The 13,570-nt window shown below is 30.8% G+C and overlaps 2 pseudogenes; both read right to left on the reverse strand.

Annotated features, from left to right (window-relative positions):
- Window positions 1-4,395: 4,395 nt before the first annotated feature.
- Window positions 4,396-6,397, reverse strand: LOC149495990 (L-type lectin-domain containing receptor kinase IV.2 pseudogene; annotated as a pseudogene).
- A 4,366-nt stretch (window positions 6,398-10,763) lies between these two features.
- On the reverse strand, window positions 10,764-13,083 carry LOC149495991 (L-type lectin-domain containing receptor kinase SIT2 pseudogene; annotated as a pseudogene).
- Between the last annotated feature and the right edge of the window lie 487 nt (window positions 13,084-13,570).

A 13,570-nucleotide genomic window follows, 5' to 3' on the forward strand; every position in this document is an offset into this window, starting at 1 on the left:
TCCTCTCATTCTTTTTACATTCTCTCTTTTCTTTTGCATATCATTCATATCATATCATCAGGTGCACACGGGGGCGCCGATCTCCCATTTACCCGGCCGACGGTCCAATTTCACAATTTCATCATAATCAGGATCCATAATTTACCGACCATCCTCACAAACCCATGGTGACCCACTTCATCCCAATTCCACACAAACAAAGCACAGTATATATATACACAACACAAGTAATCAAGCAATTCGTAATCAGAACAGTAATACAGCACAATATGGCAATTAAGCAAAATAATGCATGATAACATTTAGCCGTGAATACATGAATGCAGGCGGATGATGCGAATTATCTAACACTACTCACAGTTCTTTATTGTTCTTAATAGAACCCTCTTTACTATTGCCCGTTCTCAGCTTTTGTTTCGACGTTCAGCAGCTTCACAGTATCTAAAAGGAAATTCTAAGTAAGAATTCTAATTCAAGAAATTAAATCTTTAATCGTTAGACAATTACAGTCGTTATTTAATTTATTAAGCTATTTAATTACAGTAGTCTTGTTTATTCATTTATTTTATTCACATCTTTAATATAAGTGTCTTTAGTAAGTTTTATGGTTCATAATAATGATAATATTAGTAAATCAAAATAAACGTATCATTAATCGTAGTATTAGTTATACCAACAATTTTAAGAATTATTTCCATTTCTTAAAACAATTAGATTTGTTCTAATACTCACACATTAGGATATAAATGATTTATACCACCCATATGTTTTAATTGTTATTTTCCTTATTGTCCATCAATTATACTGAAGCCCGGTTCTTACTGGATGTTTACATTTCTCAATTATCTGTATTTAAGTTCATAAAACTCCAATTTTTTACTAATTCAATTAATCTTATATTCAATTAATTAATTAATTCACATTTTGAACTTTATACCTAAAATGAGTAACGAGGCCTTATAATGTACTGATCGAACATCGGATTTTATTTTCGTGATCCACGCGAAGAGGAGATCATTCTGCCTCTTGAAGGCTCACCGGAGTCTCGCAGGCCGGTCACTGGACCACCGCCGTCGCCGCCGTGCACGGTGGCCGGAAAAATCATCCTTGCCCAGAAATTTGCAACGATCACACCATTCAACTCAAAATTCCCCAAGGAGTCCATTTCAGGCGTTGGTTTAGTGAGATCAACCCTCTAGTCGGTCGAATCAAGCTGACAGCCGCCCCTCACCACCGTTCATGGTGGTTCCAGTTCCTTCCACCAAAACCATAGTTCCTTGGATGGAAAATGTTCACACAAGACAGAGGAATCGATCGGAGCTCACCTTGAAGCTTCACGTCACCAGAATTGCCGGAAATCGAAGGATGAGGATTGTCGATGGAGACAGCCTCGTTTCGCGTCACTAGAGGCTCTACCAGCGTGGAAGGAGGCCGGAAAATGGACCGCAGGCTCCAGGGATGGCGATCGCCACCTCTCACTGTCGATCTAGTGGCCGGAGACGAAAGGAGAGGAAGGAGGGAGGGATCGCGCGACTGGAGAAGAAGAAGGAAAGAAAGGAAAAGAAAAAGAAAGAAAAGAAAGAAGGCTAACGCTTCTAGACCATTCTGGTTCGATTCGAATCGGTTCGGTCTAATTCAATGATTTGACTCGATTCTTGCTCGGTTTGCAGGTTTTTCGCTTGGTTTTCGGATTATTCGTGTAGTTTTCGAAAAATCAATTTAATTCTCGGGTCCGATTCGATTTATTTTAATTATTTTTATTAGGTTCTGTAACATTTCCTCCATTTACTTAATGATAATAAAAATATTAATAGTAATGATTTTAAATTTAGAATAATTAATTTATATATATTTCTAATAGATTAATCGCTGGTGTTTTATATTATTTCTTGAAAATTTTAACTGTTCTCAAATCGAAAATTTCCGAATGAATTATTTTGGGCTTAGGCCCAATTCAAAAATTTGGGCTCGAATTGAGACTGTGTTATATTTGCAGCCCACGCGGTCAAAATTTGCGATTTTTGATTTAATAAAAATGCAAAAGTTTCGAAAATAAAAATTCGGGGTATTACACTGAATCTAATAATTGTTATAAAAGATAAGGAATTTAGAATTTATTGGAAAAAAATTAAATAAATTAAGAAAAAGTACGAAAAGGTGGTTCGAAGAACAAAATCTAAAAGAAAATCAAAGGAGAGGGAAGGAGAAGAGAAACAATTAAGGTTATTATAACATATAATCACATTTTGTAAGATCCTTTTTTACAATATGCTAATAGAAATTTGAATATTTTTATATGAAAATTAAATTTTAGGTACAATAATGTAATAGTCTATAGTTTAGAGTGAATGAGTGAAATAAATTAAAAAGAAAATGAAAAGTTTTACAATTTTAAAATAATTTTTTAAATTAAGAGACAATTAAATTAAAAATAAAAATAGAGAAGTTTTAAGAAAAATGGCATATACCAATTTATTATGTGGTTATTAATTGTTGAAAAAGAAATTAAAGAATTGTATTATCAGTGTAATAAATTTATTATTCGGATTATTAATTATTGAAAAAAAGAAATCAAAATTTTTTTCATTGATACTGTAAATTTATTACTATCACCGTTTCATTAATTTTTTTTTACACTTTTTGATATTTCACAAGATTAGGAAAAAAAAAAATTCAACCACTTCAATTCTATAAAAAATAATGATAATTGATTAAATTATCCTGTAATTAATTCTTTATAACTAAAATAAATAAAGTTTGGTGGAAATAAATTAATATTCTGAAAATATTTAAAATAATTATTTTAAAAAAAATTATGTACACCTTTTTAATTATAATTAATGTTATAATTATATTTAATATTATATTATTTTTTTATTAAGTTAAAATAATAATTTATAATTTTTACTTAATATTTATTTTTGAAAAATAAAAACAAAAAATTTTTTAATGCTAAACAGGTATTTAAACGAGTTCAGATATTTAAACTGTAATTGTAATCAGGTACGGGACGAGTTCAAGTAGTAAAGGTGAATTTTTAAGTTGGTTCGAGCATCCAATTTATAATCGGATTCAGGTACGAGTAGTGCATTTTTAGCAGGTATTCGACCTGTTCCGATCCTTAGTAGTGGTGGAGTGTTGGTGTACTGATTACAATATATTTATAAAAAAATATAAAAGTGGAATGATGATTGCGTTTATAAAGTTTTTTTAATCACATGACTAAATATAATAATGAAATATTAATTACATTCCATTACAATACATTTTTCGTTGCATTACATTTTTTACCACGACTCCTTTCGTTTCCGTAAATAAACTTGTAAAAAAATATTTTTCATAATTTTTCATTGTTTGTGGCGTTCAGGAAAATAAGTCAACGGAAAATATTTTCCTGGTCAAAGAAAAATTAAGTCATTTTTTAAGGAAAATAACTTTCCATTTTCGAGAGGGTAAAACATTTTCCGGATATTGACAAATCTTATCATATTTTTTTTAATTTATTAATCATCACAGTCACTACCACTAGTCACTATTTACCACCGACCATCATTTAACCACCACCGCCGGCCACCGGCGACTTTCATAATTTATATTTTCTTTTCATTCTTCTCATATTTAATAATAAAATTTTTAAATTATAAAATTTCTATTATTATTAATATTTGTTATGGTTTTATGAGATAAAAACTTTAATATTTTTAACTAATTTTCAGTATTACAACTAAATAATGAAAAATAAATCATTTGAAAATAAAAAATATTTTTCAATAAATTATTTTCTTACAATTTATTTTTTAAAAACAAACGGAACATTTGTTATATAGCATTAAATCTAACTAAATATAGCCCGAGTGTATACGTGGCTTTTAAAAAGAAGCCACCAAAATGGTCCATGTGCAGAGGATAATGTTGATGCCGACTCAAAAACAAGTCCAAAAGGTAAAAGCCCAAGGTTAGAACCCATGAGCAAAGCCTTAATGTAAAAAATCTTCCAGATTTCTACATAAGTATTTCCGATGATCTAACTTTAAAATACCACCATCAGCCCAAAAAGACTGAAACTATGCTCTTAATTATAGTGAGATTATGAATTTTAATATGTTAAATTGATATTTTTTACGTGGAAATTTTTGAGATACTGAGAATAAAATTAAAATGAAACGTATTAATTAGAAATTTAGATTGGTATTAAATATTAAAAAAAAAAAATTCCGTTCATGGTTGGATATTCTGGTGTCCTAAGCCTAGAGGAAATTTCAATGTCGCTTTCGTTATTATGAATAAGAATTCCTTTTTCATTTCTGTTCAATCTATTTCAATAATTTCGTTTCTGTTCAAACAAATCAATATTTTACCTCGTTCATCTGAATATATATATTGATCCGCAAAAGACCTAACGGCCGTTGATGAGAACTGAATTTATATCAGACAAGGAATAGGAAGCACCATCATTGGTAGACGCTACAAAAGTAATTGAATCTGTACATGCTATATAGCTACCTGAAACTAAACTGATATCAGGCGATTTAGCATTTCCATCCAAATACTGCAGAACTTGCCTCAATGTAGGCCTAGCTGCCGGGGAACGATGTGTACAAACCAAACCAAGTTTTAAAACCAACTCCATTTCTTCAACGACATAGTTACTTCCCAATCTTGGATCAACAGACTCGAGAATAACCTCTCTTTTCCAACAACTGAGTACCCAATCGATCAAAACAACCACGTTCTCTTGTCTTTCTTGCTCTACAGGTCTCCTTCCATAAGCTACTTCAAGCATAAAATTCCCAAATGCAAAAACATCACTACTAGTAGTAGGCTTGCCAGTTCTTATAAGCTCTGGTGCTAAATACCCTACCGTTCCTACTACACAAGTTGCTTGAGGATTTGATCCGCGATCATAAAACTTAGAAAGCCCAAAATCCCCTAATCTTCCATTAAGTTCAGAATCTAATAAAACATTACTTGCTTTAACATCTCTATGCAAAACAACTTGTTCCCATTCTTCGTGAAGGTATAGAAGAGCATATGCTACATCTTTTATGATTTGATATCGATGAATCCAATCAAGATTTTGTTTTCCATTGCTAAATAAGAACTTATCAAGACTTCCGTTAGGCATATAATCATAAACCAAAAAAAGCTCTCCTTTTCGCCGACAATAGCCTAAAAGTCTAACCAAATTCCTATGCCTTAGCCTTCCTGTGCTTGCAATTTCAGCTACAAATTCCTTGATGCCTTGTTTAGAATCATGCGAAACTTTCTTGACTGCAACTTGTACATTATTTGAAGGTAATACTCCTTTATAAACCTTTCCAAAACCTCCACACCCGAGAAGCTCTTTGTCATTAAAACCTTTAGTAGCTTTGTAAAGATCCTTATAGGAAATTCTTTGAGGACCATATTGTTGTTCCCAATCTTCGAGAACTTCTCCATATCTCTTCTTCCTCATTGCAAAGATAGTTGCTAATATACTAATGATAAACAAAACAGTTAGTGTCACTAATAGAAGTACAATTTTTAATTTTGATTTTCTTTCACGAGGAAGCTTGGGAAGCTTTGAAAGATCTAGACTTTGCGCTTGCCCGCTATCGTTGAAGCTCCACCCAAGAATATAATGGTGACTTGCATAATTAGAACCAGTAGATGCAGAGAAACCAACATACATAGAATCCAAGAAAACTGAAGAAAAATCAATTCTTGTTGACAAAAGAGGCTTTTCTGGTTTCTTGATTGGTAATGGAGCGAGTGTTACATTAACTAGCTTCTCCATTTGATTATAGTCTATCCATACTTGAATTGGATCCCCACAGTTAAGTGCTAGGATTTTGTTTTTGGCTTCATTTGGCAGCAAGTAGGAGGCAGGAGCTGATTCGATAGATGTCAAATTGTTGACATCAACTCCAACATGATTGTCATTGATATCTCCAAATTCCAGGTTCTTTACAGTATCTAATTCAATGGCAAGTAAATGATTGGATGGTAAGCCTATTGTAGAAACGTTAAAAAGCCCAAGAAATTCAGTTGCTAGTGCTCCTTTGAATGGTGTAGATGGTGAGACGATAAAGGCAATGCCATGGCCGCCACCACTTACTCCATTTAAATGCTCAGGAACCATAGCAAACACAAAGTTGGTAGAAAAAGAGAAAGAATCTGAATTGTTATTGAATTGCAAAGGGAGATGAAAGAAAGCATGACCTATTTGTCGGTGTGAAGTGTTTGTTAGCTCTAGCAAACCATTAGGAAGGACTTTGGCGATACCATTGAGACTTAGATTGGCTTTGATAAAGCCATCATTGTAGATGAATTGTGTTATCCCTTCTGATAAGGCCAAGAATTTGGAGCAAACAAGAAAAGCTAGCAAAATTATAAGTAATTTAACCAATTTTGCCATTGAAGAAAAGTAAAAGAAGGAATTATGTTGTTATCTAGTCTGTTTACTTACATCAGGATATCTTAAAGGCCAAGAGACCCCAAGCCTCTGGTTCATTGAACCAAAATTGTTAATTCAATGAACCAGCAGGCTACCCAGAAGTCAAGGTTAGAACAGTTTTAGCTAATTAGTTTTTTAAAACGCGTGCCTTGCATGACCCACCGTCCAATAAAAAGTTGTTTTATGATTGATTAATTTTTATAAGCATAATAATAAACCTCATAATACATGTTTTTTTTAATATTAGTATTTCTAATTGAGTAAAAATATTTATTTTTTAAAATATTTTATTAACTTTTATGAGTATGTAATAATAAGTTTCTTGATATTTTTGTTTATTTCTTTTAAATATTAGTACTCATCATTGAATTAAAATATTTATCCTTCTTTTAATATTAAGATTACTAATTGAGTTCAAATATTTCTAGTTTATTTAAAAATATTTTTCCTTTTTTGTTTTGCAAAATGTTTGGTTGTGAAAATATTTTTCAATTTTAGTTTTTTAACTAAGTGAAGACGCGGTCTGCACGGATTGTTTTCATAATTTATAATTTATAATCTATCTAATAATGCCATGTTACGGGTTAAATGCAATGTTCTCTTTATCAGAATCACAGGATGAGTAATCATCATATACAATAACATACAGATTCACAGAAAATACTCACTAAAAGCAAAATTCAAATCCCTTTCCCCAATTTTGAAAAAAAAAAAGAAGAAAAAAACTGAAAAAAGACACTGAATGGAGAAAAAAGATTATTATAAAGAGATTATAAAAAACCAAAATAAATAAATAAATAAATAAAAGGATAGGATAGGGTTCTTCATTTAACATAGTCTTTTAAATTCAAAATATATATTATTTTGTTGTAGATAATTTGTAAACAAATTAAATCATAGCAAAATAAAATAAAATTTAAAAAAATCAAAAATTTATAAAAAAGATAAATAAAAATCTGAACGCAGAGAGCATCTTGAACTTATTTTTTACTTTAGGATTATATATATATAAATATGTGTGTGTGTTTTTTATTACAAAATAAAAAAAAATCATTACTTAATTAAATTGATAAAAATTAACATATTTAAAATAATAAAAATTTATGTATAATTTGAAAACCAAATTTTCATCAATATAAAGTTACCCATCAATCAATTTAATTTTTTATAACACTTTTCTTTTTTACATTTTGTAGGTTCCTTTTTTATATAAACTGCAAAATAAAATTGACATTAATATTCAATAAATATACATATGAGAAGATAAATTTTGTAGGTAATTTGATCCTAGTTTGTCACTAATATTAAATGATCTTTTTTTAATTTTAAAATTAAATTTTATTGGTAATTTATTGTTAATTTATCACTAAATACCGAAAATTTTTTTTTCAGTAAATACTAATTTTTTTGTAGTGCTTAAAATTTTATGAAAAAAATTTTATATAAAACAATAAATAGGTAACTAATTAAGGAATTATAATTATAATTTTTATTTGAAAATATTGAAATTGCATTAAAAATTGTAAATCGATTGTGATTTAGGGGACGATAACTTTAGTGTCCTTTTTGGTGATAAAATAATTTGCAAGAATAACATCAAAGCTGAATTAGTGAATAAATTAGGATAATTAAACAAATAGTTTTTTCCTTAGGCTGCAGAGAAAATGCACTCGATAGACTATTGACTTGTGATACTCAGCAGTGTTATTAAATCCAGCTCATATATTGACCTCGTTAAAGAATTGGGTGAACGAGTCATTGGTTTAATCAATAAGTCAATAGTTCAATTAGTGGATCATAAAAATATTAATAATTATATTAATTAAATAATTATAATTTTAAAATATCAAAAAATCAGTCTAATCGGGTTTCACGGATTGACTAATTCAACCATAAGTTAATTGGTTCAATATAATTTCTCTTTTTTAAATAGTTCAAAAGAAAAATCGGCTCGATTTTGAAACTGATTCATTGGTTCTTTGTATTGACATGCCAAATTTAATAACTATGATACTGAGTACTATTTAATTATTTATGGTGGACTTTAAATGTGGAGTTTTTGAAACAATCTTCATTCACATAAGGAAGATCAAGATGTAAGTGGACATGAATTTTAGGGTGTTTGCTCTATTTCAATCCATTTAATAAGAGTACGATAGTTATAAGTGGATTCAGAATAGATTCAGATAATCAAATTACCATTCATGTCAGATACGGATAATTAGAGTACATATATATAAGTCTTTTGATACATGTTATTCATCACCCGCTATATTAAATAGATCTGGTCATGGTACTCATTATATCTTACCATCATTAATAAAATTTTAAATAATCTTGGATTTGAATAATTTAAAATTTATGAATATTATTTTAGCTGAATTTTGAAATGAGTATGTACAATAAAATTTTGAATGAATTCAAATACGAGTACTTAAATAAATTTTCAACAAACACGAATAATAAAATAGAAAATGAGTATGAATAACCTGATGTTGCATATTAGAACTCATTAAAGTCCGACTCACATCGTTATGCTCGATAAAAGGACACTTTCATCCTTAGTTGTACCTTAAAAAAAAAAAAAAAGAAAAAAGAAAAAAGCATTAGCTTTTAAGCTAATGTGTCAACGTTTTCCACACGCTGCGCGGGAAATACACGCTCTTATAGACCATTGAGTTATGAAAACTGAGTACTGTATGTCTAGCTATTTATGGTGGACTTAACTGTGGAGTTTTTGAAATAAATTTCTTATCCTCACTTTTGGATTAGAGCAATCTTTCGATAATTTCAAATTTTAAATCACTTGATCTTATAAATAAACTTCGCATAGAAATGTAATTACTTCTATTAATCTAATCATTTGTTGATAAATATGAAATATTTTAAAAGTGAAAAATAACGAATTTGATGGTTTAAACCATTGATTGCTTTATTTATTATAATATACAAACTTAATAATAAAAAAGTCTCAATTTTGATTTTTTTTAATTTTACCAAATATTTTTAATTTTGTCCATCAATAGATTCCACATCGAAAATTATGAAAAAAATGAAAATGTGAATGATAAAAAGAAATTGTGTTTGGTAAAATGAAATATAAGTTCATTTTTTTATCCAAGTTTTGAATTAAACCAATGAATTTAAAATTTAAGAATTAATATTTAGTGAAAGTATATAATTTTACAATATAAAACATACATAAACACATTCATTTTAAGAATTAAAATTATTAAAATTTAATAACTTTTTCCACTCTCTATACATAAACACAACTCCCATTTTATCATCACCATTCACAACCTATATATATATATATATATATATATTACGAGCTTTGTATGGAGACCAAATTGACAAATAAAAGTAAATTCAAGGTATCAATTGATAAAATTAAACGTATTATAATTCAAAGGTTAATGAATTGATGGTACCAACTGGTCATTATTACTAGTTGATGATGGTGGGGACAAGATACTTTATTCAACCAGTAATGTGAAAGGGGATGTTCTTTTCATTTGCATGAAGTTCCACGAGAGTTCGCTTAATTTTTTGTTTTCAAATATTGACTATATATAACTTATAATCAAGTCATCTAATCAGGTTAAATAAGTTCACGCACGATGCTAATTAGTAATTAGTGTCAGAAACTTATTAAATGACCATTGAACACCACTGGTTAACAAAATGAAAATTTGAACACCATTGATCCTATTAGGTAGAAAAAGTCAATGAAGAATGACAAATGTGAGAAATTTTGATGGGTGATCGAAAATGATATTTCTATATTTCTTTGTTCGATACCAAAATTCATCAACTACTTTTCTTTCACTGTCATCCAGTTTCAAGCAATACTGGCTTATCCTATGTAGTCATTTTGCCATTCTAACATGGCTATTATCCTTCTGTTAGCTATGAAATTTCTGAGTTCCTGTAAAGCATAAATAATAGAATAACCAGTAGTAAAAATTTAGGGAATCCTTTGACTTGACCAAATTTAGAAAAGAAATTATATTACTGGTGATATATATTAAATAATGGTGCAAATTGGTCAATAGTGCAGAAAATAAACCTGTTAGAGTGACTCAAATTAGTATTCTGTTGTCCTGATTCCTCTTGCTTTATAGTGTTTGTAATAAAATTCTGACAGTCTTATTTATTTATTTTTTTGTATAACCAGGACGTGGAATCCCCTCTTTGGATCGTAAAGCCTAAAGGTTTATGGTTCTCCAGCAAAGTGCACTTGCTGGCGATCAAACCTGTGTATGGTTCTTGTGAACTTAAACAAGATCTGATATTTAGCAGCAAAGATTCATCAAAACAAATAAAAAACTTATTTGGATTTCTATCTCATTATCCATGAAACTAGTCATGCTTGAACCAAATCCTATTAAATCAACATTTACAAATGAACTATAACTAGTAAGATTGCAATTTTGAACTATAGAAAACTTAGATGACTTGGCCAATGTTATTATACTACTAAACATTAGGATTCATTTACAAGCGGCATTCTCTGCAAACGAAATGAATTCCTCATTCATTTGATGCAAACACTAAGCAAAATTTTCACGTTCATCGACCACAACTTAGAATGGATTCAGTGATAGACAATGTAGAATAATCATTAGACTCAGGAACTGACAAACTGCAATCTCCAGCTACTTGTTGACTAATTGTGACCTAACCAATTCCAGGACCAGAAGCTTCCATTTGTATTTCTGGCAAGCTAGCCTTTCCATCTAGATATTGCACCACTTGCCTCATGATAGGCCTAGCTGCTGGTATAGGGTGAGCACAGAGCATGCCTAGCTTCAGAACCAATTCCATTTCCTCCACCAAATATTTACCTTCTAATTTAGGATCACTTGTTTCAAGAATTTGGCCTCTTTTCCAGTATTCAAGAACCCAATCTGCCAAAATCACCTCCTGAGGTGGTCTTTCTGGCTCTAGAGGCTTCCTTCCACAGGCTACTTCAAGCATAAGAATACCAAAAGAAAAAACATCGCTGCTTGTAGTTACCTTTCCTGTTCTTGTAGCCTCTGGTGCAAGGTATCCTACAGTTCCAACAACACAAGTTGTTTGAGGAATCGACCCGTGATCATAAAACTTAGCAAGTCCAAAATCCCCTAACCTTCCATTAAGATCAGAGTCTAACATAACATTTGAAGCTTTCACATCTCTATGTAGAACAACCTGTTCCCACTCTTCATGGAGGTAAACAAGTGCTGATGCAACTCCTTTCAGGATTTGATATCGGCGAACCCAATTCAGATTTGTTGTGTGATTGTGAAATAAGAATTTATCAAGACTTCCGTTAGGCATATACTCATAAACCAAGAGCAACTCTCCCTTTCGCCGGCAGTAGCCTAAGAGTTGCACTAAGTTCCTATGCCTTAGCTTCCCCATGGTAACAATTTCTGCTACAAATTCTTTCATTCCCTGTTGAGACTCATGTGAGACTTTCTTGACAGCAACTTGTGTATTGGAAGAAGGCAATACCCCTTTGTAAACTCGTCCAAATCCCCCAAAACCAAGCAACTCCTTCTCTCTGAACCCTTTAGTAGCTTTATAGAGATCTCTGTAAGAAAATCTTTGAGGTCCATATTCTTGTTCCCAATCTTCGCGCAATTCTTTATATTTCTTCCTCCATATGATATAAACAGCTCCAAAGATTATTGTTATCAGCAAAATAATTGCTGTTAGTAATGGGATAACAATACTTAAATCTGGTCTTTTGCTTGATTTTCTTTGAGGAGGAAGTAAAGGAAGTTTTTTGATATCAAGATTTTGAGCTGGCCCCCTTCTGTTAAAGCTCCATCCAAGAATATGATGGCAGCTTGAAGTTGCTCCTGTTGAAGAAGAAAAACCAACATACATAGAATCCAAGAAAACTAAGGAAAGATCAAGATTTGTTGACAAGAGAGGCTTTTCTGGTTTCTTGATTTTTATAGGAGCTAAAGTAACATTGATTAGCTTCTCTACATCATCATAATCTATCCATACCTGCATTGGATTTCCACTTATTAGCTCTAAACTCTTATTTTGCCTTTCTTCCTCTGAATAATAGGCAGCTGAATCTGATACATTTGATATTAAACCATTCACATCTACACCGATATGATTGCTGTCCATGTCTCGAAATTCTCGAGTCTCTATAGTATCAAACTCAACAGCAAAAATATGGTTTGAGGACAAGCCAATGCTTGTAGGATTAAATAGTCCAAAGTATTGTGTCGGCCATCCTCCTGTTAACTCCATAGATGGAGAGATAGTGAAGGTAAAGCCATGGCCACCAAGATTTGCCCACTGAGGAACAATGGCAAACACAAAATTGGTGGAAAATGAAAGAGACTGAGAATTCTCTGATGAATGATTATTGAACTTTAGAGGGAATGGAAAGAAAGCGCGGCCGATTTTCAGAGATGAAAGATTTGTTAGCTCTAGCAGACCATTCTGGTGCATTTTTGCAATCCCATTAGCATGCAGGTCAGTTTCATTGAAGCCATGGTAGATGAATTGGTTTTCTTCTTTTGCTGCTAAGGCTAACTGTTTCAAGAAGACAAAACTATAGAGTAGAAAATGAAACAATTTAAACAAAGAAAACATTGAGAGACACAATTAGTTGTTGGCTTGAACAAATTTAATCAAAATGCTTGTTCTATGAATTTTTGAATGCAGATAATAAAGTGTTGAATATAAATATTTCTGTTCTAAATCTTGATGGTTTAGCAAATGCTATTCAACGCATGTGCAAGGTCAAAGGAAATAAGATTTCTATTTTTTTTCTTTTTACGTATTGCAGTTTAAGAAAATAGACTACAACTAATAATCTATTTCTGTAATCAAGTTGACAAAAATTCTTGCATTATAAAACTATAAAAAGATTAATAAATGATCCCTTGAACAGAACGACAATTATATTTTATTATATTGGCACCCATAGTTGACTGTACATTACAGGAAGAAGCATGTCACCTTTGCAAATTAATGACAGGATAATGAGTTTTAATAAATGACTGAAAATGATAATTTTTATTTCAGTCCAAAATTTAATTGCCTCTTTCATTTTCACCAATTTTCAGGGAATATGCATATTCCTGGAGTCCTGTTTCTTTCAATTTTAACTTAATT

This window comes from Jatropha curcas, chromosome 5, assembly GCF_041381405.1.
Source record: "Jatropha curcas cultivar XTBG-Jc1 chromosome 5, XTBG_Jcur_1.0, whole genome shotgun sequence".
Classification (NCBI taxonomy): Eukaryota; Viridiplantae; Streptophyta; class Magnoliopsida; order Malpighiales; family Euphorbiaceae; genus Jatropha; species Jatropha curcas.